This window comes from Rhinoderma darwinii, chromosome 13 (genome assembly GCF_050947455.1).
Source record: "Rhinoderma darwinii isolate aRhiDar2 chromosome 13, aRhiDar2.hap1, whole genome shotgun sequence".
NCBI classification, from domain to species: Eukaryota; Metazoa; Chordata; class Amphibia; order Anura; family Rhinodermatidae; genus Rhinoderma; species Rhinoderma darwinii.
The window spans coordinates 15751106-15778634 of NC_134699.1; the positions used below are offsets into that span (position 1 = coordinate 15751106).

Genomic DNA, 27529 nt, shown 5'->3' on the forward strand with positions numbered 1-27529 from the left:
GCAAAGAAGTGTTTTGCACTTCTTTGCCGAGGCAGTCAATTTACGCGTCGTCGTTTGACAGCTGTCAAACGACGACGCGTAAATGACAGGTCGTCTGCACAGTACGTCGGCAAACCCATTCAAATGAATGGGCAGATGTTTGCCGACGTATTGTAGCCCTATTTTCAGGCGTAAAACGAGGCATAATACGCCTCGTTTACGCCTGAAAATAGGTCGTGTGAATCCAGCCTAAGACTTAGGCCCCATGCACACGACAGTATTTTCACCTATCCCGAAATACTGTCAGTAAATATGGATCAGTAGTCATCCGTATTTCATCAGTATATACGGAAGGGTGTCCGTAAATACTTGAGATCAATAGCAGGAGATGTCCGTATTGCATCCGTATATACAGATCCTTACAAAAAAGGTTACAAATGATATCAGCATGTTGCAAAGCAACGCTTCCGTAAATACGGACGGTTTACGGATGCACATCAGTAGCCGTCCGTATTTACGGTAGCTCCCATAAACTTCTATGGGAGAGTCCTTACCGTAATTACTAACAAGAATAGGACGGGTTCTATGATTTTTTTTTCAGCATGGACACCCATCAGTAAAAATACTGAAAGGTGTCTGTGGCCGATAGAAATGAATGAGTCCGTAATTACTGTCAGTATTTGCTGTCCGTAATTACTGATGAAAAATACTGTCGCGTGCATGGGTCCTAAGAGTCTGAGACACTCCCACTGTTCTAGAATTGGCCAGAGCTGCTCACCTAAGCAGCTCTGTCCAATCCATGAACAGATGGGAGTGTCTTAGACTCAGTCTGAGAAGTGCTGTGGCCATTCTGAGAGAACATAAGGGACCCTAAAACGGAGGATCCAGAGCATGGGGGGGGGGGGCCGCAACTGGAGGGCACCAGGTAATATTGCACTATCACATTTATAAATTTGTCCCGAGACCGGAGGCTTGCTTTAAGAGGAGGGTGAACACAACCTGATATACACGGAACCTTTGGCTCTCTGTATTACTGATTGGTGGGCGTCCCAGCAATCTAAAATTAATAACCTATCCTAGGTGATAAATGTTCTTTGTGGAAAAATCCTTTAAGTTGCAGACCAGACGCCTGCGGCTTGTCTTTACTGCCTCTATAACAGCACTTCGTATCCTGCATGGAACGCTGTGGAGATGACTTGGTGAAGTTACATAGGACACAAAGTGCCATCCGCATCACAGCGCTCTTATACTACATTGAAAAATCAATGCATACTTAACATTGGCAGCATAGGGGTTAAGTCCGCTAGAACCTACAAACCAAGTATGCATCAGGTCAGGTCAAGGATAAGGAACACACAGCTGTACATCTGACAACTGATTAATGATATACGGTAAGGACTAAGTCATTCAAGCAGGGACTATGCGGGCACACATCTAGAACCCTTATTTATGCTCCTCCATGCTTGGCACTGCCGTGTATGTGACCAGTTATATTTTCTGCAGCTGGAATGTGCAATTGGTATAAATTCTTAATTCTCGTTCACAGGGCAGATTTAGGCTCCAGTCACGTGATCTGTTTATTTTGGTGCATTTCCATATTTGGTTTTGTGCCATGCAATGTATGCGGATTTAGATTACTTTTTTTTTTTTTTTACACCATCGTGTTTTTTCATCATTCGTTTATGCCATTTATGATATACAGAGTAAGACAGTGCTGCATTGAATGGTACCATCAACTTGAAATGTAAAAAATAAATCTCTCTCTCTCTCAATGGGCAAAAAAAAACAAAAAACATCCAATATAAGACAAAAAATGAACATGATTAGGTTGGTGCGTATAAAAAAAAAATACTAACAAAAAAACCCCACACGTGTGAACTGTCTGATGTTAGATGACTGCACATAGGAGCTTAGTGATGACTAAACATCCCCCTCTAGTGGTAAGTAATTGTTCAACAGGTAAGCTTATCAGGGTATTAGATAGGAAATATATTAGATAATTATTCACTTATCCTGTTCTACCATAAAGCAACAGCAAACCTAGGGACAGATTTCATGAAAAAAAAAAAAAAATGCATTGTGGTACATGAATTTACCATTCACTTCTATTTGCATCATGGTCGTAGGAGGAGATATAGGGAGAGATTAAATTGAGTGTTAGGAGGTTATATGGAGTAACTCAAGCCAGCAATGCTAACCAATGTGCACTGTAACATTGTAAATACTTGAGATCAATAGCAGGAGATGTCACTTCTGGTCAAGTTTGTGACATCATCAGTACAGGAGGCCATTGTTACCTCACTACATGATGTCACAATGACGGTGACCCTATAAAAACTGGGGATTAGAGCGAGGCAACTGATCAGTCCAGGATAAGAAGATGAGCAGACACAAGATACTTCATGAGGATCTTACATAGAATTACTTCTGGTGTCTGTGAAGTCACCTGTCGGAATTTGGAACAATGGAATATAGAGAGAACTTCATGCCCTAGAGACGCATGGCAGGGGCAATAACAAAACGGGCACCTGGGGCTGTGGCCTAGACACACGGTAATAGGGGGTTCTGCTATTTAGTTTCAGGTTTTGGGAATGATAAGAAAACCGCAATGTGGAAGTCAATCTGCCGCCATTATATCTCCAAACATTTAGGTGTGTACATAATATATACGTTCATCTAATCTAAAAATTTGGGCTATGGGGAGTGTTATACATTATGGCCCAGGTTTACTACGCAGTTTGCGTAATCAGTGGCAAATAAAGTTGCAAATGGTGACGTGCCAAAGTTAAGAAGTGACAAGAAAAGTCAGCGTGGTCTTCCAGGAGATGTAGATGTAAAAATGGCTCATATTTTGCCCTTATCATTTCATTGCAGGGAGGAGATCTGGACGGCACTTGAAGATGAGGACAGGAACAGTGAAATTGATCAAAATCATATGTAACGTGACATTTTTTATTATTATATTTGGCACTTCTGATGTCATAACACACTGGTTATACAGGTCAAGGTAAATACGTAGAATCCATGTAATTATGGCTTTAGCAAGAGCTTGGTTTGATGTCCTCCTATAACTCCTCCGTGTCACACATTCTATGACTCCTTAAAAGTTATCCCATAGCATCCCATGGTTATGTAAAGCGAGACCCTGGACCGTGTTAGGTCTACATCAGGGGTCTCAAACTCGGCCGGGTAAGTGGGCCGCATATAGAAAAAATGGGAAGTTGACGGGCCACATTACTTTCAGATTTAATGCAATACAAAATTATTGTTAATCAATTAGTTATTTGAACTACTATAACACTATATTACTAGAATAATAGCGCTAGGTTTAAAATTTGAGATATTTCTCCACGTGCTTATTTCAACAATCCAGCTTTCCAGTTTAAGTGTCGCTAAATGCAGTCTGGCGGCTCAGTTAGCACACATGTCAAGATTGGGCAGCCCCTTTTTAGATAGTGCCGCAGTGCCCTCTGTGGATGCTGCCGCAGTGCCCTCTGTGGATAATGCAACACACCCCTAGATAAGGCCACAGCGCCCTCTGTAGATAAGGCCACAGCGCCCTCTGTAGATAAGGCCACAGCGCCCTCTGTAGATAAGGCCACAGCGCCCTCTGTAGATAAGGCCACAGTGCCCTCTGTAGATAAGGCCACACACCCCTAGATAATGCCAGTGTCCTTTTCAGATACTGTCACACACCCACTTGTAGATAACGCCACAGTGCCCTCTGTAGATAACGCCACAGTGCCCTCTGTAGAGGCTGCCCCAGTGCCCTCTGTAGAGGCTGCCCCAGTGCCCTCTGTAGAGGCTGCCCCAGTGCCCTCTGTAGAGGCTGCCCCAGTGCCCTCTGTAGAGGCTGCCCCAGTGTCCTCTGTAGAGGCTGCCCCAGTGTCCTCTGTAGAGGCTGCCCCAGTGTCCTCTGTAGAGGCTGCCCCAGTGTCCTCTGTAGAGGCTGCCCCAGTGATGTCAGGGGCTTACCCAGAGCTGGAGTCCCAGGCAGAGCGCTAGTAGGCTCTTCCTGGGACTCCAGCTGTGCTCCTGACATCACTGGGACTCATGCTCTGGGGAAGCCCTGACATGATGTCAGGGGCTTCCCCAGAGCCGATAATAGCGCTCTGCCCGGGACTCCGCTCTGGGCAAGACCCTGACACACTGTCCATATATGGGCAGCGATGTCAGGGAATTCCACAGAGTCCCGGAGCAGAGCCGACACCAGCGCTCTGCTCCGCTCTGGGGAAGCCCCAGACATCGCTGTTCATATGTGGACAGCAATGTCAGGGAATTCCACAGAGTCCAGGAGCAGAGCCGACACCAGCGCTCTGCTCCGCTCTGGGCAAGACCCTGACACACTGTCCATATATGGGCAGCGATGTCAGGGAATTCCACAGAGTCCTGGAGCAGAGCCGACACCAGCGCTCTGCTCGGGACTCCGGCTCTGGGGAAGCCTCAGACATCGCTGTCCACATATGAACAGCGATGTCAGGGAATTCCAGAGTCTCGGAGCAGAGCCGATACTAGCGGCTCTGTGTCCCGCGGGCCGCAGATGACAGCCCCAGGGGCCGCATGCGGCCCGTGGGCCGCGTGCTTGAGACCCCTGGGTTATATGGAGTAATAGGAGGAGATATAGGGAGAGGTTATATGGAGTAATAGGAGGAGATATAGGAAGAGGTTATATGGAGTAATAGGAGGAGATATAGGGAGAGGTTATATGGAGTAATAGGAGGAGATATAGGGAGAGGTTATATGGAGTAATAGGAGATATAGGAGAGGTTATATGGAGTAATAGGAGGAGATATAGGAGAGGTTATATGGAGTAATAGGAGGAGATATAGGGAGAGGTTATATGGAGTAATAGGAGGGGATATAGGGGGAAGTTATATGGAGTAATAGGAGGAGATATAGGGAGAGATTATATAGTGTAATAGGAGGAGATATAGGGGAAGGTTATATGGAGTAATAGGAGGAGATATAGGGAGAAGTTATATGGAGTAATAGGAGGAGATATAGGGAGAGATTATATAGTGTAATAGGAGGAGATATAGGAAAGGTTATATGGAGTAATAGGAGGAGATATAGGGAGAGGTTATATGGAGTAATAGGAGGAGATATAGGAGAGGATATATGGAGTAATAGGAGGAGATATAGGAGAGGTTATATGGAGTAATAGGAGGAGATATAGGGAGAGGTTATATGGAGTAATAGGAGGAGAGATAGGGAGAGATTATATAGTGTAATAGGAGGAGATATAGGAGAGGTTATATGGAGTAATAGGAGGAGATATAGGGAGAGGTTATATGGAGTAATAGGAGGAGATATAGGAGAGGTTATATGGAGTAATAGGAGGAGATATAGGGAGAGATTATATAGTGTAATAGGAGGAGATATAGGAGAGGTTATATGGAGTAATAGGAGGAGATATAGGAGAGGTTATATGGAGTAATAGGAGGAGATATAGGGAGAGGTTATATGGAGTAATAGGAGGAGATATATGGAGAGGTTATATGGAGTAATAGGAGGGGATATAAGGGAGGTTATATGGAGTAATAGGAGGAGATATAGGGGAGGTTATATGGAGTAATAGGAGGAGATATAGGGAGAGGTTATATTGAGTAATAGGAGGAGATATAGGAGAGGTTATATGGAGTAATAGGAGGAGATATAGGGAGAGGTTATATGGAGTAATAGGAGGAGATATAGGGAGAGGTTATATGGAGTAAAAGGAGGAGATATAAGGAGAGGTTATATGGAGTAATAGGAGGAGATATAGGGAGAGATTATATGGAGTAATAGGAAGAGATATAGGACAGGTTATATGGAGTAATAGGAGGAGATATAGGGAGAGGTTATATGGAGTAATAGGAGGAGATATAGGGGAGGTTATATGGAGTAATAGGAGGAGATATAGGGAGAGGTTTATAGTGTAATAGGAGATATAGGGGAGGTTATATGGAGTAATAGGAGATATAGGAGAGGTCATATGGAGTAATAGGAGGAGATATAGGGGAGGTTATATGGAGTAATAGGAGGAGATATAGGGGAGGTTATATGGAGTAATGTGGAGATATAGGAGAGGTTATATGGAGTAATAGGAGGAGATATAGGGAGAGGTTATATGGAGTAATAGAAGGAGATAGGGAGAGGTTATATGGAGTAATAGGAGGAGATATAGGAGAGGTTATATGGAGTAATAGGAGGAGATATAGGGAGAGGTTATATGGAGTAATAGGAGGAGATATAGGGGAGGTTATATAGAGTAATAGGAGAGATATAGGGAGATGTTATATGGAGTAATAGGAGGCGATATAGGAGAGGTTATATGGAGTAATAAGAAGAGATATAGGGAGAGGTTATATGGAGTGATAGGAGGAGATATAGGGAGAGGTTATATAGAGTAATAGGAGGAGATATAGGGGAGAGGTTATATGGAGTAATAGGAGGAGATATAAGAGAGGTTACATGGAGTAATAGGAGATATAGGGAGAGGTTATATGGAGTGATAGGAGGAGATATAGGGAGAGGTTATATGGAGTAATAGGAGGAGATATAGGGAGAGGTTATATGGAGTAATAGGAGGAGATATAGGTAAAGGTTATATGGAGTAATAGGAGGAGATATAGGGAGAGGTTATATGGAGTAATAGGAGGAGATATAGGGAGAGGTTATATGGAGTAATAGGAGGAGATATAGGGAGAGGATATATGGAGTAATAGGAGGAGATATAGGGGAGGTTATATGGAGTAATAGGAGGAGATATAGGGAGAAGTTATATGGAGTGATAGGAGGAGATATAGGAGAGGATATATGGAGTAATAGGAGGAGATATAGGAGAGGTTATATGGAGTAATAGGAGGAGATATAGGAGAGGATATATGGAGTAATAGGAGGAGATATAGGAGAGGTTATATGGAGTAATAGGAGGAGATATAGGAGAGGTTATATGGAGTGATAGGAGGAGATATAGGGGGAAGTTATATGGAGTAATAGGAGGAGATATAGGTAAAGGTTATATGGAGTAATAGGAGGAGACATAGGGAGAGGTTATATGGAGTAATAGGAGGAGATATAGGAGAGGTTACATGGAGTAATAGGAGATATAGGGAGAGGTTATATGGAGTAATAGGAGGAGATATAGGGAGAGGTTATATGGAGTAATAGGAGGAGATATAGGGAGAGGATATATGGAGTAATAGGAGGAGATATAGGGGAGGTTATATGGAGTAATAGGAGGAGATATAGGGAGAAGTTATATGGAGTAATAGGAGGAGATATAGGAGAGGATATATGGAGTAATAGGAGGAGATATAGGAGAGGTTATATGGAGTAATAGGAGGAGATATAGGAGAGGTTATATGGAGTGATAGGAGGAGATATAGGGGGAAGTTATATGGAGTAATAGGAGGAGATATAGGGAGAGGTTATATGGAGTAATAGGAGGAGATATAGGAGAGGTTACTAATAGGAGATATAGGGAGAGGTTATATGGAGTAATAGGAGGAGATATAGGGAGAGGTTATATGGAGTAATAGGAGGAGATATAGGGAGAGGATATATGGAGTAATAGGAGGAGATATAGGGGAGGTTATATGGAGTAATAGGAGGAGATATAGGGAGAGGTTATATGGAGTAATAGGAGGAGATATAGGGAGAGGTTATATGGAGTAATAGGAGGAGATATAGGGGAGGTTATATGGAGTAATAGGAGGAGATATAGGGGAGGTTATATGGAGTAATAGGAGGAGATATAGGAGAGGTTATATGGAGTAATAGGAGGAGATATAGGGAAAGGTTATATGGAGTAATAGGAGGAGATATAGGGAGATGTTATATGGAGTATTAGGAGGAGATATAGGGAGAGGTTATATGGAGTAATAGGAGGAGATATAGGGAGAGGATATATGGAGTGATAGGAGGAGATATAGGAGAGTTTATATGGAGTAATAGGAGGAGATATAGGGAGAGGTTATATGGAGTAATAGGAGGAGATATAGGAGAGGTTATATGGAGTAATAGGAGGAGATATAGGGAGAGGTTATATGGAGTAATAGGAGGCGATATAGGGAGAGGTTATATGGAGTAATAGGAGGAGATATAGGAGAGGTTATATGGAGTAATAGGAGGAGATATAGGGAGGGGTTATATGGAGTAATAGGAGGAGATATAGGGAGAGGATATATGGAGTAATAGGAGGAGATATAGGGAGAGGTTATATGGAGTAATAGGAGGAGATATAGGGAGAGGATATATGGAGTGATAGGAGGAGATATAGGAGAGGTTATATGGAGTAATAGGAGGAGATATAGGGAGAGGTTATATGGAGTAATAGGAGGAGATATAGGGAGAGGTTATATGGAGTAATAGGAGGAGATATAGGGAGAGGTTATATGGAGTAATAGGAGGCGATATAGGGAGAGGTTATATGGAGTAATAGGAGGAGATATAGGAGAGGTTATATGGAGTAATAGGAGGAGATATAGGGAGAGGTTATATGGAGTAACAGGAGGAGATATAGGGAGAGGTTATATGGAGTAATAGGAGGAGATATAGGGAGAGGTTATATGGAGTAATAGGAGGAGATATAGGGAGGGGTTATATGGAGTAATAGGAGGAGATATAGGGAGAGGTTATATGGAGTAATAGGAGGAGATATAGGAGAGGTTATATGGAGTAATAGGAGGAGATATAGGGAGGGGTTATATGGAGTAATAGGAGGAGATATAGGGAGAGGATATATGGAGTAATAGGAGGAGATATAGGGAGAGGTTATATGGAGTAATAGGAGGAGATATAGGGAGAGGATATATGGAGTGATAGGAGGAGATATAGGAGAGGTTATATGGAGTAATAGGAGGAGATATAGGGAGAGGTTATATGGAGTAATAGGAGGAGATATAGGGAGAGGTTATATGGAGTAATAGGTGGAGATATAGGGAGAGGTTATATGGAGTAATAGGAGGCGATATAGGGAGAGGTTATATGGAGTAATAGGAGGAGATATAGGAGAGGTTATATGGAGTAATAGGAGGAGATATAGGGAGAGGTTATATGGAGTAACAGGAGGAGATATAGGGAGAGGTTATATGGAGTAATAGGAGGAGATATAGGGAGAGGTTATATGGAGTAATAGGAGGAGATATAGGGAGAGGTTATATGGAGTAATAGGAGGAGATATAGGGAGAGGTTATATGGAGTAATAGGAGGAGATATAGGGAGAGGATATATGGAGTAATAGGAGGAGATATAGGGGAGGTTATATGGAGTAATAGGAGGAGATATAGGGGAGGATATATGGAGTAATAGGAGGAGATATAGGGGAGGTTATATGGAGTAATAATATGGAATATAAGACATTGGTTAACATTTGAAAAGAACCAATTTTTACATGCATCTATTTACAGATTGATACAGTTGTCTCTATGTCTTATTTCGTAAAAATGCTCAATGTTCCTTAGCAACCAGTTATTTTTACCTTCTTGTTAATTATACAACATGCACCTTTTATTATAAGTTGTTGCACATAAAGATGTAATTATTATTAGAACCCGGAACATACGTGATCCTCTCCTGAGTGTCTATGGTAGGGATAGCGTGTGAATATGCTATGAGCTGGAGATCACTGTGCTGGGCGGCATGCAGTTTCCACTCAGCTGCAGAATGGAAAAAAAATCATGAGCTTGACGGAGAGGAGACGGAAGGGAAACACAGCGAACAGGCAAATATGATAGACAGAGGAAAGATTGATAGTAAGACAGTGTGCTGGCCGCTTGTACTACACTCCTAGCATAGGCGGCGTCCACAGTGACATGGAAGGTTTCCAGGGACTGTGGCATTCACAGATATTTCTCCTCGTCTTTCAGTGTCTGCCCGGAGTCAAGGACAAGCTGAACCTTGGGTCAACACATCAACAATAGCCAGGATACACCTGTCCCAGCCTCCTCCAGCCATAACATTACACGAAGGGGGAGCAGCAAGAATGAGAATAGTTAGGGTATGTTCACACACAGCGTATCCGCCATGGTCGCCGCATGGAATTCTGTCCGAAAAACCGCACCAAATTGCGGTGCAGTTTTTCAACCAGAATGTCCTTTGTGGAAAACTGCACATACAAAAAAAAAAAAGTTTCATACTTACCCATAGCCATGGCGACGCGTCCCTCTGCCGTCCTGCAGCCCGGCCTCCTGGGATGACGTCTCATCCCATGCCACCACTGTAGCCTGTAATTGGCTGCGGCGGTCACATGGGATGAAACATCATCCCAGGAGGCCGGCCTGGACGAAAAAGCACAGAATTCTAATAGTAGTATAGTTTTCTTTATTCTGGAGTTGCGATTTTTGCAGGGGCATTGCAGCCTTTCTACCGCAAAAATCGCAACATCTGCTATTTGTTGCGGGTTTTTCCTCCCCATTGAATTCAATGGGGAAAACCTGCAACGAAAGAGCAGTGAAAACGTACCACAGGTCAATGTCTGAGCGTTTTTTTCCACTTATCAGTTACACAGTATCAGTATCTAATATACTTCTTAGGGCTCATAAACATAGGGCCAGCACATGGACCCGTAGTCACTCTGTGCGCCGCCATATTGTGCCTGGCGCCGTATTATGGATCCATACAACTCGGATACGTAATATGGCCATGTGCAGTTGGCCTACTATTGAGCGCCTAATAAGTTACACTACATTCATTCTCTAGTGTTACCCTTCACTGCTGAGCCAATGCTGAAGATGTTAGAATACTGAGTGGCACTGGGCATGATTGAGTGATGGAGCCAGGACCTAGATGTGACCAAACTGAAGCCCTTATATCAATACTTGTTATTTAACTTTACAACAAATGTGAAAAAAGTTGGTCTCATCCTGGATCAAACCATCTTAACAATGTAATAATTCATATACAGTAGCATCTTTGTATATAAGTATATAGAAACATAGGCAATGACTACATTGTTTATTCTATTCTACATGCATCCCACCAGGGGGCAGAATTTCTCCATGACATTCCACAATTCTCAAGTTATGAACTTAACTATTTGGATGGATATGAGCAGGGCCGGCTCCAGTTTTATGTGAGCCCTTTGGCGACACAGACTTAGTAGGCCCCTTTGCCGTGGAACTCAGGGCGGCAGTAAAATGGCAGAAAACGTCACTTTGTGCCTCCATATAGACGTTAGGCCCTGTTTATGCCCCCATATAGAAGTTAGGCCTCCAGTTTGTACCCCCATAAATTTAGTGCCCTCTGTAGGTAGTACACAGCCCCCCTCCCTGGTAGTGCCACGCAGTTCCCACCTACCAGGTAGTGCCACACAGCCCCCACCTACCAGGTAGTGCAGGGGCATAACTAGGAAAGACTGGGCCCCATAGCAAACTTTTGACTGGGGCCCTCCCTCCCCTGGGTATCACACAACCCCCCCCCCTTGTAGATAGTGCCTTTTTTACAGCCCCCCCTGTAGATCACGCCATACAGCCCCCCCTGTAGATAACACCATACAGCCCCCCCTTTAGATAACGGCATACAGCCCCCCTGTAGATAACGCCATACAGCCCTCCCTGTAGATAATGCCATACAGCCCCCTCCTGTAGAGAACGCCATACAGAGTCCCCCCCTGTAGAGAACGCCATACAGAGTCCCCCCTGTAGGTAACGCCATACAGAGTCCCCCCCTGTAGGTAACGCCATACAGAGTCCCCCCCTGTAGGTAACGCCATACAGTGCCCCCCCCTGTAGGTAACGCCATACAGAGTCCCCCCCAGTGTAGGTAACGCAATACAGAGTCCCCCCCCTGTAGAGTCCCCCCCCTGTAGGTAACGCCATGCAGAGTCCCCCCCCTGTAGGTAACGCCATGCAGAGTCCCCCCCCCCTGTAGGTAACGTCATGCAGAGTCCCCCCCCTGTAGGTAACACCATGCAGAGTCCCCCCCCTGTAGGTAACGCCATGCAGAGTCCCCCCCTGTAGGTAACGCCATGCATCCCCTATCCACAGGATAGGGGATACATGTGCGATCACTGGCAGCGATAAGGAGAACGGGGGACCGAAAGTCCCCTGAAGTTCTCCATGACTAACCTCTGACTTCCGGCGTCTGCGCAGCTCAATAAAAATGAAAGGAGCGCTGGTCACGCATGCGCACAAGCGCGACCGGCGCTCCATTCATTTCTACGGAACTGCCGACACAGACCCCGGAAGTCCGAGGTTTGTGATGGAGAACTTCAGGGGACTTTCAGTCCCCCGTTCTCCCTATCGCTGCAAGCGATCACACATGTATCCCCTATCCTGTGGATAGGGGATACATGTCTATTGTTTAATGGCATAGCGGGGAGATACCTCCCTGCTCTGCCGTAGTGTTCATTGGCATCGCGCAGTAGCAGCCGTAGCAGCTGCTAGCGGAGCCTCCGGCCATGGTGGGGGCCCGTGCCGGCGGGCGACACGGGCCCCCTCATGCTACGGCTGTAGTTACGCCATTGAGGTAGTGCCACACAGCCCCCACCTACCAGGTAGTGCCACACAGCCCCCTCCTCTTAGGTAGTGCCACACAGCTCCCTCCTGCCAGGTAGTGCCACACAGCCACCCTTCCTGTAGGTAGCGCCTTTAGGGTACCCTCTAGGAATGGAATCCCCAGACAGAGCATTGCACCCCTGACGTCACTGTCCATATATGGACAGTGTTATCACGGGCAACCCCAAAGCCATAGTCCCGGGCAGAGCACTACTAGCACTCTGCCTGGAACTTCTACTCTGCTCCTGAAATCACTGTCCATATATGGATAGTGATGTCCGGAGCAGAGCTGAAGTTCCGGGCAGAGCGCTAGTAAAGGCTCTGCTCTGGTACTCCAGCTCTGGGGAAGCCCCTGACATCACTGTCCATATACGGCTAGTGATGTCAGGGGCAACCCCAGAGCCAAAGTCCTGGGCAGAGCGCTACTAGCACTCTGCCTGGGACACTGCTCTGCTCCTGACAAAACTATCCATACATGGACAGTGATGTCAGGCGCTTCCCCGGAGATGGAGTCCCGGAGCAAAGCCGCGTCTAGCGCTCTGCCTCAAACTCCTTCTGTCCCCCTGACATCACTGTCCATATATGGACAGTGATGTCAGTGGCTTCCCCAGAGACGGTGTCCCAGAGCAGAGCCGCTAGCGCTCTGCCTGGGACTCCTTCTCTCCTCCTGACATCACTGTCCATATATGGACAGTGATGTCAGGGGCTTCCCCAGAGACGGAGTCCCAGAGCAGAGCCGCTAGCGCTCTGCCTGGGACTCCTTCTCTCCTCCTGACATCACTGTCCATATATGGACAGTGATGCCGTGACGGGTGCGGACGCCGGCCCTGGATAGATAGATAGATAGATAGATAGATAGATAGATAGATAGATAGATAGATAGATAGATAGATAGATAGATAGATATGAGATACAATTTTAAAAAAGAGCAACACTATATAGGCAGATATGTGAGTGCAAGCCTCAGGTCAGGGCCCAGACTTCCAACCCATTCACAAATGCATCAATAAATTAGGCAGCACTCCAGCCATTTTTTAATGTGACGTTTCAGCCCAAAACATGGGCCTTTCTCAAGGAATACCTTAGTGTGGATAGATAGATAGATAGATAGATAGATAGATAGATAGATAGATAGATAGATAGATAGATAGATAGATAGATAGATAGATAGATAGATAGATAGATAGATGTAAACTAAGATGCATTAAGAAATGTTACTAAATACCTGGTGTACAGAGGGTTAATATTTATATCCCTGGGGTGTACTTTGTAGAGGATATAATCAGTTAGGCCATGTCTTGTGAATAGTGGAGCTGTGGGAGGTATTGGGCAATGGGTCTTGATCATGAAGTATGTGATCGGAAGCAAAATTACGAGATACATGAAAAAGCTTAAAATTACAGCGGACAAAATAATGATGGGAAGACATGGAATACAAATAAAGCAGATATAGCGCAACAAGCTGTAATTGGCTAATTATCCAGAGTATGAGATCCTATGTCACAGGAGAGATCAATACAATACAGAAATTGCCCAACAAAGCTGACAGGACCTGTCACCACCTGAAGAATGGAATACATTCAGACTCCACTCCAAACCTTACATATATAGACATCTACACATACATAAAAAGAAAGATGCCTTAGGTTTATATACATCCACCACCTGACAGTAACAGTGAACTCCATAGTCATTTTCTTATAGCAGGGGTCTCCAACCTACGGCTCTCCAGCTGTTGTGAAACTACTACTCCCAGCATGCTGTGAGTTCTAGTTTCTTAACAGCTGGCTAGCCGCAGGTAAGTGACCAGTTTCTTATAGTATAAACTCATTCCCAAGTTTTATTCTTACTGTGGGATAAATAAATCAAATTAATCAATGACTAGATATTGTTACACCCACGGCCACAGACCGTCGGGATTACTCACCCCTCGACGGCCGCAGCCAAGGACTTGAGAGCACTGGTCCCCATCTCCTCCTCTTTGCTGTGTCCAGTAGTAATTAGCCCATGATCACCCTGGACTATAAGAAGGGCTCTGTCCTTTCACTCCTTGCCTGAGCGTTGTTCGTATTCCTCTGTTAGTCTTCCAAATGGTCCCTTAGTGTTATCCTATTCCCATGCCCTGCTACCTGTATCCCGTGTTGTATTTGTTCCTGTGCCGCTATAGTGTTGGAGTCGAGTTTTGCCATTGGCCACATCTGCTGTGTTACACCATGTCTGGTGTCATCTGTCTCGTCTGCATCACCTGCCGTCAAGATCCCATGTGTGCCTAGCCGTTGCTACTGTCTGGACTATTTCAGGTACCCTTGTGCTTGGACTATATATATATATATATATATATATATATACTTGGTACACTGTAGTTTACCCTTGTGCTTGGACTATATATATTTACTTGGTACATTGTAGTTTGGCCAGCTGCTATCCCGCTACGGCCCAGTGGGTCCACACACCCACAGATCGTGACAGATATCAAAGGTCAAAAATCTAAATATAGCTGTACTGAGATCCATTATTTTTCTATCACTGTGTTCTGTGTATTTTTTCTCATGGTTATACTTCACTGGGTCTAGGAAATTGCTACATCAGTCCCCTTCAGATGTCTGGAGCTGTGTGTCACAGTCACCTAGGCTTCATAGAAATGCATAGTCCCTGCTCCCTTCTATTTTTCCATCTACAGCGTCTCTTATTTTACAATGAACTCCTTGCAGGTAATGGTATTACGGCCCTTTAAACGGGCCAATTATCGGGCAAATTATCGGGCAAATGACCTTTCATTGCCATGTCTGACTCGTTCATCGGCTGTTCGTATCATTTCTTCAGCAGAAAATACTATTGTTGTCGGCAGCACATCTTCCTCTGTACACACGGACATGTGCTGCCGACATGATAGAAATGTATGGGGACGAGCGATCAGAGTAACGAGTGCTTGAGAACGGAGCAAAACGGGCACCAACCAACGAGCTGCCTCGTTGATCATCGCTCGTTGTTACAGCCAAAACGTGCCGGTGTAAAAGGACCCTTAGTAAAGCCATATTGCATACAGCATTGCCACGGATATCTCAATCACAAAGATTTATTTACCCAATCAAATGCCCCCTTCATTATTGGAACAGTCATTAGCCATACATTTTGCTACAATTGGAGTAATTTCATTATGGAAAATCACCCCATTGTCATCTTGCAATTCTGATAGATGTTTACAAAAAAAAATAATTTTTTATGATGTGGCGGCCATAGAATACAGTGGAAGAAATTATATTATTTACCTATTATTCTTTTAAAATCGCCACTATAACGTCAAACATGGAATGGATTTGCCTAATGAATCCTCATGGCCGACAAATCGTAAACCGTTTAGTGAATCAGCAAACATCTGATCATTGTAGTGTTCAATCAGCTCTCGCATTATATTCATGGAACAGAAAGCTCTGGATGAACATTGCTAAAGGTTAACTCCCAGTTAGAGCGAGATCACACGTGTGCTTGCTGCCAAAAACAACCCCATTCGGATGATCGAAAGTGATTTTCAATTGCAGAAATTTCAGCAACAAAATCTGCCACGTGTGACGGCACCCTTATTTTTATGCTGGGTTCCCACGTTGAGTAAATGTTGCGGAATTTCCGCAACAGAATTCTGTGCGCAGAATTTACAGTAGCAGCAAAGTGGTTGAGATTTTGTAAATCTGATGCCCAGATTGTGGAGAAAAAGCACAGCGTAAACGTTAATGAATTGACCTGTGGTGCGGAATTTAAATCCACAGCATATCAATTTCCGCTGCGTTTTTGTCGCTTTTCTGTTGCTCGTTTTCCCTATTGAATTTAATGGGGATGCAAAAACCCACAACAAATAGCCAAGTGTTGCGACTTTTGTGGCGTAATTGCACCGATTCCGCAGCAAAAATCGCAACTCAGAAAAAAAATTATACTTACCCAGAACTTCCTGCTTCTTCCTCCAGTCCGGCCTCCTGGGATGGCGTTTCATGCCATATGGCCGCTGCGGACTAATCACAGGCTGCAGTGGTCACAGGGGCTGCAGTGGTCACGGGGGCTGCAGTGTAATCTAGGGAGGCCGGACTGGATGGCAAAGGAGGGACGCATCACCGTGACAATGGCCGGGGTAAGTATGAACTTTTGTTTTCTTCCACTGCTGCTTTCTGCAACGAAAATTCTGTACGAAAAACGACAGCACAACGTTGTGCGGTTTTTCGTATGGAATGTACTACGAATTCCAGGTCGGATACGCTGCATAGTTTTACACAGCGTATCCGACCCGTGGGAACACGGCCTTAGGGCAGTGCTGAAGTCTCTGGGGCCTCCTAGAATTGCCCCTTAAATACACAAATAATATCGCAATTGGTTCGTTCTGGTAGAATATAATTTTGCAATCATGAAATGGGTCTCACCAGTAGCTTAGATTTACTTGGATGTCTCGTATGTAATGTTGTATAGGTGGGCGTAAGCAGAACTGCACATACTACATCTGCCACATATAAAGCCAGTAACACAACCATGCATGCAGACGACAAAGCACTAGTACCATACCCATAATACATCCTGTCAGCGTTCTCAGCGCACATTAAAGTACATTACACAACGTGATAGACCAAAGAATTGAGAAATGCCGGCTGTCACCCCCAGCCCCCTGCAGGCTACCAGCCAGGGGTCTGTACTGATCAATAACGCCGCTCATCTCCTCCGTCTATAGAAAACACACTGACAGTTAATTAGGAGGAATCAGACCACAACGCCCGCTGGAGAGGTGCGTGGGGTCCCTGTATCCACTACTATGTGATATAACCAGTAGGTGGAATATGGGCCCCCTGCTGTGTACACTGCTCGGTAACATAATGTAAGGAATCCGAAAAGACGTTATTTATAAACGTCCTTCAAAAAATGGTGTATGTCGAATAGCTGCATATCAAGTATTCACACACTATGTAGTACACGAATAGAGACGGGAGTGTGTGGGATGGGAACGTAATGGAATAGCAAGGAGTCTCCTACCTGTAATAGAATGGAGGCCAAGTAAACTGCGCGACCAGAAGAGTGCGGAAAAAGTCACACGGAAATGCGCCAAATTTATATAAAGGCCGATGCAAAAGTTTGTGCACCCCTTGTCAATTTACAGATTATGGGGATTTTCTAAATGTAGCAACACAAATAAGGAGCAGTGGTGCTTTTAGTGGGGGTGTCCTAGTGCCAGGAACCGTTCCTCCAGTTATAGGGGTATTCCGGTTATAACGAATTATTCACCTGTCCACTGCATATGTGATAACTGCTAGATTGGTGGGGGTCCGACAAAAGAACATGGGGTGCCGCAAGACCACTTGCCAGGAGGAGTTGAATGCAGCGGCAGTCGAGCATACGCCTTGCCGCTCCATTGAAAGTCTATGGCACTGCCGAAAACTGCTGACCACCGTCAGCGCCATATGCCATTAGAGGTTATGCCATTAGGGATTTTCCTTATGGCATATCCAAGAGCTTGCTAGGCTGTTCCCCTGATTCTAAGATATTTGGATTGAGGGAACTGTGTACATTGAGTGACCACCTCTCCATTTATTCTTTGCCTGGTCACCTCACCTGTCGTAACAGGGATCGGGGATCCCATTTTCCTGATAGATGGGGGGTCATTGTTCAGAGTCTAACCAATAGTACTTGAAATGGGGGTGCTTTAATGATTCAAATGTAAAGCGCAATTGTCAATATTTTTCATCTATGTAAATTTTGAGCTTCCACAGCAAATGGGCTGCATACATACAATGAAATGTGAGTTTCATGCACCCGGCTGTATTACGAGTCCGTTTTGTACGGAACCTTACAAGGGCTGCCATAGGGGTCCACGTTGCCTCTCCTGTACCTCTATATGCCCCCAAACCCATACAGAGTTTTTTCTTTGCTGGATTTTGTAGGAATCTTGTGAAATGCTCCATCAGACTCTGTATGTACGAGATTCATCAGAGCCTGTATAACGGCATGCAATACTTTTGCTTATACTATACATGACTTTATGGGCAATGTCACTTACCTATATACTCTTCTATGCAATATATACATTGGCCGACCGTGTATTTGTTTCTATAAAAAGCGAAGGACATCAGTTCTGGGGGCTGTAGATAAAACATGTTATTATTATACACCTTCTCTGCTACAGGCAATATTAAAAGATGTCACACGGGACTATTACCATATTAAGCAACACTCGGATCTGACCAATCTACAATTCTTACACAATTCCATTGCCTTAGCAACTGACAGATCACGATGCACCAACCATTACAGCAACCGCAAACATGAAGCCCAGCGAAGCTCCTCACAGTCAAAGTAAGACGACGAGTTCAGATGTTCAGTGCTAATGATTTCGTTCAGATTTGCCCACCTGCATGTGTAAAGCAAGGGGGCTCAGGCACCCATGCGTACACTTGCCACCCATTCAGTGTCCTCATAACATTGCCATATACCAAATAAAACTGAAATTCATATTCAGTGCCTCCATAATATTGAGATTTACATTAAGTGCCCCCATAACATTTACATTTAAAGCTCAAATGACATTGCAATGCACATTTGGTGCCCCTATAATATTGTTATTTACCATTCACTGCCCCCATAACATTGCAAGCCACAGTTAGTGGTTCCACAGTTAGTGGTTCCACAGTGATGCGGAGGCACTGAAGCCTTATAACTTAGAGAAGTCACTACCTTTAATCAATGCTTATGTACTAAATAGATCTCCTCCAGAGGGATAAAAACTGACTCCCTAGTGCCACCTATAGGTGGCTAACATATAAGTCAATGACTGACCTTACCTGAAAATCCGCTGTTTATTTTTTTTCAGCATTTGGTTGCGTTTCAGATATACTAAGAGATGTGATCTAAAGTTTAGTTACTTCATCTTATTGGAAGACTGAGGAAAATCTGAAATTCACCTACCGTCTTAACAAAGGCCGAGGTTGCTCATCTGTCTCTACCCCATACTTTACACTACAGCACTGCCTGTTCAAGTTGGCTCCTGTTTAAAAGCACAAACTAACTAGGAATTCACAATGCACTACAGCAAGGGTGGAACGCTTAGAAATGACCATAAATGAAACCACCAGTACGGTAAAGAACGGGGGATCCCATAGATCTGCTTTAATAGGAGATTCTCCAAAGTATTAGTAATATGAAAATTAAGTTCTATATTTACAAGGACAGCGCCAATAAAATGTGGGCTCATAATATGCCTGGTGTGTCCGTTTCACCGTAAAATTGAGGTTTTGGTGAATGTCTCAGTGTTTTTAATGCTGGTTTCATGCCCTCAGAGGGTTTAATTGCGTGTCATTGCTCTCTGTGATCACCTCTATTTACACGTCCTACCACATATACTGTATTCTCATTGCATCCTACAGAATGTGTCTTCTCCCATCTGATAACATGAGACTCCTATAATTAGCAGCAGCAAATGAAACAGATAAAAACGTCTTCTCTGTACAATGTGCACCCACAGATACGAGCAGTATAATACAAGGACTCGATGTTCAGGACCCGCATATAAAATGTAACTCCACCACGCAGCTACAGACTTTACCGGGTATCAGAGAATTGCTTATATAGCCAATCCCATATTATACGGACTACAGACTGTTATCCTGCGGTCAGCTAACAAGCTTCAGACTACCGTAAAATCAACTGTCTGTAGTCGGAGTGGTGACCTCTGCCAGGCAGTGTTATCATGCTGTTCTGTAAGAGCCTATTTGGTAATCAATCGCTGTACCGGTATTTCTCTAATAACTAGTAACCTGCGTTACTAAATACTCCATAAAATAATAACATCTACTAGGTGCCCTATAGGAAATGTCTCAATGGGTGCTATTGCTCCTGCTAAACCAGTGGTGGGGAATGTCCGGCCCAAGAGATCATTTGGTCTGGCCCGACCTCACTCAGTCCGCGCTGCCACTGCGTCATTCTCTACTTTGCTCCGTCCGCCCTACTCACTAGGAGCAGGAGGAGGGCGGACTGAGCCAAGTATGGTGGTGGTCTGAGTGAGGTCAGTGCGTGCCAGCCCGAGAGTAGACCAGTCCGGTCACCTGACCGGAGTCACTTGACTGATCCACTCCCGGGCCGGCACGCACTGACCTCCTCGCTCAGACCGCCGCATCCTCATTCACTAGTAGTGGATGACCGTACTTGGCTCCATCTGCCCTCCTCCTGCTCCTGACCTAAAATGTAGAAACCACAAAGTGGTAGAACGGATTTAGGGGGCCCCGTTCTAGAGATAGATCTGGGACCCGCATCTATCTGACATTTTTGACATATCCTGTGGATATGTCATAAATGTCCCTGATGGGAAAACCCCTTTAAATAAGTCGGAACAACTTACTGCTGCGAGTTCTCTTGAAAACTCTGCACTCCAGACTGACGGACGCAGCAGTCACATCATCAATACCGGAGAAAATCACACGCCTCACCAAAGAGAAGCAGTTCCAGACATCACATTAGGGGGGAGTTATTTAAATGTTTGACCATATATAGTTTGCTAATTTTTAAGTTGATAATTTTGTATGGCCCGCGAATGAGGTTATAAATATTCAAATGTCCCATGGCAAAAAAAAGGTTCCCCACCCCTGTGAACGGTGCCCCAAATCCCAGTGTTGGGTGGCGGTTTAAAATGACTGCAAATTACGGCGTCAAATGGTAGAGGCGTAGCCTAACGCTACTGGGCCCCAATGCAAAGTCTGTAACATGGCCCCCCGAATAACACACAACCGCAACCTCTGCACCCCCTTCCGACTATGCCAATTGGCAATGCCAATCAGCCCATGCTAATTGGCCATGCCAATGGGCCTATGCCAGTTGGCCCATGCCAATTAGGCGATCGAATTGCAATTGTTTTAGTTTAACAGGTACAAACTAAAACCCCCAGATGCAAATTTTTAGGTTTGCGATGCAAGTTCTGCTCGGACCAGAAGAGGGCAGTGTTTGAGAGATAATAAATACCGTGTTGGAATGAATTGATCTTCAAACATCTAATCTCGTGAAGAAACATTAACGTAAGATCACATGTAATACCAGCCATTTATATACATTACACCAGAACGGCGATCATCTCTCTGCACCTATAAATTGTTCGCCTGCGTGGTTTGCTTTAGCTGGGTTTTTTTTAGGAGTATTATTACTTTTTTATGTTACAATATTTTAATTTGCTGTTTCAGCAAACATTATTAAATTACATTTTCTGCAAGGAAGAACCTCTTATCGGAGATATAGAAATAAATCTTGTAAGAGTTTGGGGCTGAAGAACTTTACATAAACATCCATTTATAGTATAACTATTCCTTGACGCGAGATACTCATTGTAGATACGTCAGGTTATTTAAAGCTAGTATTTCACATGGTAAAAATCTTTACCAACCAGTATACAAGCAAAACATGTATCTCAATGAGTCACGAATTCCCTGATAGCGATGAGATGACCTATCAATATCGCCATAGACTTAAGATAGCAATTATTTTGCCAACAGCTATTTTCCCCGACTCCCCCATAATATGCCCATCAGCTTGTCGGAAAGGGCATGCCATTTTTTTTAGGGGTATGGAATACATGGGTGAAACCATTGGATCCTGTTCCTTATGCTGGCCATACAAGTCATGATCCTATTCATGGATACATCATACAACGGCACGTAGTCTATAGGGACTTCATATCACTATATAGGGAGTGTCCACATGGCATGGACCCAAAAACCGAGAACTGTTCAGCTGGGCCGTTGGCTCTGGAAGACCACAGGTGCCCAAGGGATGCCCATTGATTTCCATGGACGAGTTAGACCCCTACAATTAGCGCAACACAGGGTTATCATACAAGGACTGCTGGCACATAGTACAGTATATTATTATGTTATTTGTGCTGGCATCAGGATTGGTAACCCCATAGCTATACTGACATTTCTACCAAGAGCCCCATATTTGCAACCAACTCAAGAACTATATGTATATGTTCCCTTAGGGGCATAAATAGCTGAAATGAAGGGTCCGATAGAGATGCATGTTTTGGTCCTATTGATGGGTCCCTATTACTGCTGCTGCCTGGTCTGGTATTATTATATCCTTGTCTGTAAGATCATGGTCAGACATACACATCAAGGCTTATTGTATAAATGATTAGCGCTAATAATCAATATGCAATTACATGGAGTCCAGTGTAAGGAAGACGTATGACAGTGAAGGTTTGATCGGATCAATTCTGATCTTCATCTGAACTGCCCAAATGATGATGTATAATACTACAAAACAATCATTTCACATACGCCATAGGTTTATAGCATAGTCTACTATCTATGAAAATACATTGATCTTACACCCTACAACCTTCCCACCACTCCCGGACATCTTACCTGATTTATAAAGTTTCCAAACACTTTTGAAGATAGTATTTGGGATAGATCTGCAATATGTTGTATTATGTGTTTCTTCAGTTCAGAGCTCCCATGATTTAGTCCTGCTGGACCGTCCAAAATTCCCACAATCATTTCCCCTCACGGGGATTCATAATCCCTACTACATGGGGTTATATTTTCCTTAGGCTATGCCACCACTATTGATCGTGCGGGTCTGACCTCCGCGACCCTGTCGATCAGCACAATGAAGAAGCGTCGCGTCTCCCTTGCCCTTATATGGGCACAGAGGCGCGTTCCTATGAGCAGCTGTGCCTGGTACTGCAGCTCACCCCATTCACTTGAATGAGATGAGCTGCAGCACCAGGCACAGCCTCCCATACAGTCAAGCCGATGTGACTACGTATTCAACGAAGGGGCACCGCAGCCCTTTCATTGTGCTGACATAGTTGGGGATCTTAATGTCGGACCTCCACTAATCTAAGGAATATATTATGGCTCCATACAAGCTGAGAGTTATACGGAGCCTATGGGATTGCTTAGGCTGGCAGTGCCAGCACTATGGCTGGCACAATGGGGATACTCTCTTATAGGAGAACTGCGGCTGTCGTTCTTATGGGATTACTTAAACAGAGGCAAAATCTGCTTTGGTCTGATATATGTCTGATTTCGGAAAGTTGGAGGGTATAATGTCCTGCTTCAGCAGGTGCCAAGAATTAAAGGAGAACTCCACCCAGAGTGCAAAGCCTAATAATGGTTCTCAATCCATCTCAAAATCACTGGCACAAAATTACATTGTAGGACTTTTCCAGGCACAGAGGTTGCCGTTTCTCATAACTGAACTCTATAATATCCTAAGATCCTCCAATAGGGTTATATGAGCAATGGTGTCCCCAGGTAATGAAAGACCACTGGAGATGCCACTTAAAAGTTTTTGGCTTTCTGGTGGAGTTCTCCTTTAATAGTCATAATTAGAATAATCTACTTATAGTAACTGTAATAATTTATTATTTTTTTAGAGGTTCTGTGTTTCTGGTGGGTGTGCAGAGACCCTAACCACTTGAAAGGAGCCGCCTCGTCGCTGATAATTTGGACTAATTAAGGGTAACTAAAGACGGAAGGAGGGGGTAGATCCCAAAAGACACCCTAGGATTGAACGGCCGTGCAGGGAGTTGCTATAGTAACAGGTGAGAAGTGACACAAACTGCAATCGCTATTTCTTACTATAAAAAGCCATGAGGATGAACAGAGAACTCTATGGGGGCTGAGATAACAGTCATTATACACAGATTTTTTTAAAGGAAATTAATGCAGGTATGTCTTCAAGGAGTAAAGCAATGATTTTAGTGTAAAGGGATTTCCTAGATCTTCACTTGCTCTGCGAGTGGATTATGGCACGAACAAGACACCTGTCTTCACCTGTTGTGCTGCACAAAAATTATGCGACCAGTGCATGATGTGCCAACTGCAAATATATGTGTAGGGTGGATTCACACATGGCGTAATTTTACACTGTGGATTTGACCGCAGTCAATGATTTTAATGCGGATTTGCCGCGGAATTGCTGTGGATTTCTCCCTTTGAATTGCAAAGTTTTAAATCTGCAGAAGTCCAGGTCAAACATGCAGATTTGCTGCCGCTCAAGTCAGTGGCATAAAATGATGCCATGTGTGAGTCCACCCAAAATCAGCCATGGCAAGGTGGAGTATTTAAGGCATGCAGTTACTGCAGACACTGTGCCTCAGCGCTGTCTCAGTATCCAATGCCAGGGGTACTAAAAATCTTGAATCAATTTAACTAAGCACTAAAAGTACTCCAAAGTATGTAATATACAAGTTTATACCGGCCCACTAGATCACCAGGGGATCCTCTGGTGGGACCAGGACTCTAAGATGACAGAGCTCCAAAAGGTCCAATATGTAAGGAGTGTAAACTAAGTGCCCCCTTCTCTCTATGGACTGTGCAGAAAGGCTGCAGACAATGAGGTAAATGCTGGAGATGACCCAAGCCTGAGATTGCCATGGTGTAAAACGCGTGGGAGGCAGGAGGCACGGGCAGACGAGGAGCTCTCAGACTACAAGCAGTCTAGTACAGAGTGAGTACATGAGGGCCATTGCTGATGCGATGCAGATGACAGAGTATTTGTCTTAGCTCTGAGAAAGTCTACTGGGGGCTCAGAAGTGGGGATATGGAAGGAAAGAGCGGGATCGTGCTCAAACCCGAAGGAAGTCTGTAGTGGGACTAGTAGGGGAGAGGAGTTTCTGAATAGTTGGGTCTGAAAGGAAACCACAGTGTGTCAGGATGCCCTGGAGGCATTAATTGTTGCCTAGTATTTGTAGCCCTGAGAAAGGCTGGGCTACTGGGGAGTTACTGTAGTAGATACTAGTGGGTTTCCATTGAGTGTAGGCCCCTGGAGAGTTGGCTACTTGGATCCTGGAGTGATTGTAGGTGTTAGTAAAAAGAGACCCTGGTTGGGTCTGTTGACCAATAAAAAGTAGTGCCTGTCGGGTGTGTATTGTAGGGGAGTGGACGGTGGTGTTCTGGGAAAGATAGCCCCTGAGGGCTGGGACAGAATCTACTAGGTAGCATAGGCCTGGATGGCAAGGGCCATAGAGAGCGGTACTAGAGAGTGTAGACACCTGGATAAAAACAGTGGAAAGCTGTGAAGAAGTTTGAGATTTGTGTGAAGTTGACTTTGAGGCCAGATGTAAAGGATCTGCCAGGCACTGCTTCGGGGTTAATTCCCAGAATTAATCAGTCAACACCTGAGTGTACATCCCTGAGACAGACACCAGCTTCCTCCACTCAGGCTGGCAGGCTTAGGAGTGGGAGAGCCTATCGCAACCTGGCCAGACTCAGCTAGCTCCCGCCCTCGGTCTATTTAAGCCTGCTCTTCCTGTCCATCTGTGCTTGTGAATTCTTTCCTTGAGGTTTCCTGGCCCAGCTACAGCTCCTGCTACTTTTCATCCTGCTCCATACAGACCCCGGCTTACCGACTACTCTTCTGCTTTTCGCTTTGTACCTCGCACTCTCCTGGCTTTACTCGGCTCGTTCACTACTCTGTTGCTCACGGTGTTTCCGCGAGCAACTGCCCATTTCCCTTGCTTGTATTCCCTTGTTTGTTTGTCGTGTTTGTCATGCACTTACTGAGCGCAGGGACCGCCGCCCAGTTGTACCCCGTCGCCTAGGGCGGGTCGTTGCAAGTAGGCAGGGACAGAGTGGCGGGTAGATTAGGGCTCACTTGTCCGTTTCCCTACCCCCCCCCACCATTACAAATTCACAAGCCCTATACCTAGTCTACCCTGGTCCCTGACACCATTATGGAACCCCGTGAAACCCTGGCTCAGCAAATGCAGGGTCTCTCCCTACAGGTCCAGGCCCTGGCTCAGAGGGTCAACCAGCCTGATGCTACCTTGGTAGTTCCCCTCACCGCACCCCTTGAACCCCACCTCAAGTTGCCCGACCGGTTCTCAGGTGACCGGAGGGCTTTTCTCTCCTTTCGGGAGAGTTGTAGGCTTTACTTTCGCTTAAAGCCTCACTCCTCAGGTTCTGAGAGCCAGCGGGTGGGTATAATTATGTCCCGGCTCCAGGAAGGGCCCCAAGAGTGGGCCTTCTCCTTGGCTCCTGGCGCCCCTGAACTTTCCTCCGTTGATTGTTTCTTTTCTGCCCTCGGACTTATTTATGACGAGACTGACAGAACTGCCTTTGCCGAGAGTCAGCTGGTGACCTTACGTCAGGGTAAGAGACCTGTTGAGGAGTATTGCTCTGACTTTAGGAAGTGGTGCGTAGCTTCTCGGTGGAATGACCCTGCCTTAAGGTGCCAGTTTAGGTTGGGTCTGTCGAATGCCCTGAAAGACCTGCTAGTTAGTTATCCCTCTTCTGACTCCTTAGACCAGGATATGGCTTTAGTGGTACGACTTGACCGACGTCTCAGGGAACGACAACGTGAACGTTTATGTGTTTTTTCCTCCGACTCCCCCATGATGCCTCCCGAAGTCCCGTTGCTTCGTTTCTCCCCTAAAGACTCAGAAATACCTATGCAACTCGGGGCCTCCGTGTCCCCTCAACAACGTAGAGAATTCCGCAGGAAGAATGGTCTCTGCTTCTACTGTGGGGATGTCAAGCATCAAGTAAACAACTGTCCCAAGCGTAAGAATGCTGTCAGAGAGCTCCCGCGTCCAAGTGATCATCGGGGAGGTCACTTGGGCGCACAGGTATTTCCCGTAAATATGAAACGTACTAAGATATTGCTTCCCTTTCAGGTCTCTTTTGGTGGTAGGTCTGCTACCGGCAGTGCCTTCGTGGATTCAGGGTCCTCTACTAATATCATGTCTGTGGAATTTGCTATGTCTCTCGCTATGCCTCTGATTGATTTGCCTAAACCTGTTCCGGTAGTGGGTATCGACTCCACTCCTCTTGCTAATGGTTATTTTACACAGCATACCCCTGTTTTTGAACTCCTTGTTGGCTCCATGCATTTGGAGCAATGCTCTGTACTATTGATGCAGGGATTATCGTACGATTTGGTTCTAGGTCTTCCCTGGTTGCAGTTGCATAATCCTACGTTTGACTGGAATACTGGGGAGCTAACCAAATGGGGTAATGAATGTTGTACGTCATGTTTTTCTGTTAATTCTATTTCTCCCCCTAAGGAGGTGAATACGCTACCCGAGTTTGTTCAGGACTTCGCTGATG

General features: G+C 44.9%; 1 protein-coding gene across 3 annotated transcripts in view; it reads right to left on the reverse strand.

The window, feature by feature from the left end:
* The window catches only part of WNT3 (Wnt family member 3), a 203792-nt gene that overhangs the window by 86465 nt on the left and 89798 nt on the right, over positions 1-27529 (reverse strand). For all 3 annotated transcript variants that reach the window (XM_075846541.1, XM_075846542.1, XM_075846544.1), the window contains one exon: positions 18487-18568. The gene's annotated coding sequence lies outside the window, so the exon portion shown is untranslated. The remainder of the gene's footprint in view (positions 1-18486; positions 18569-27529) is intronic.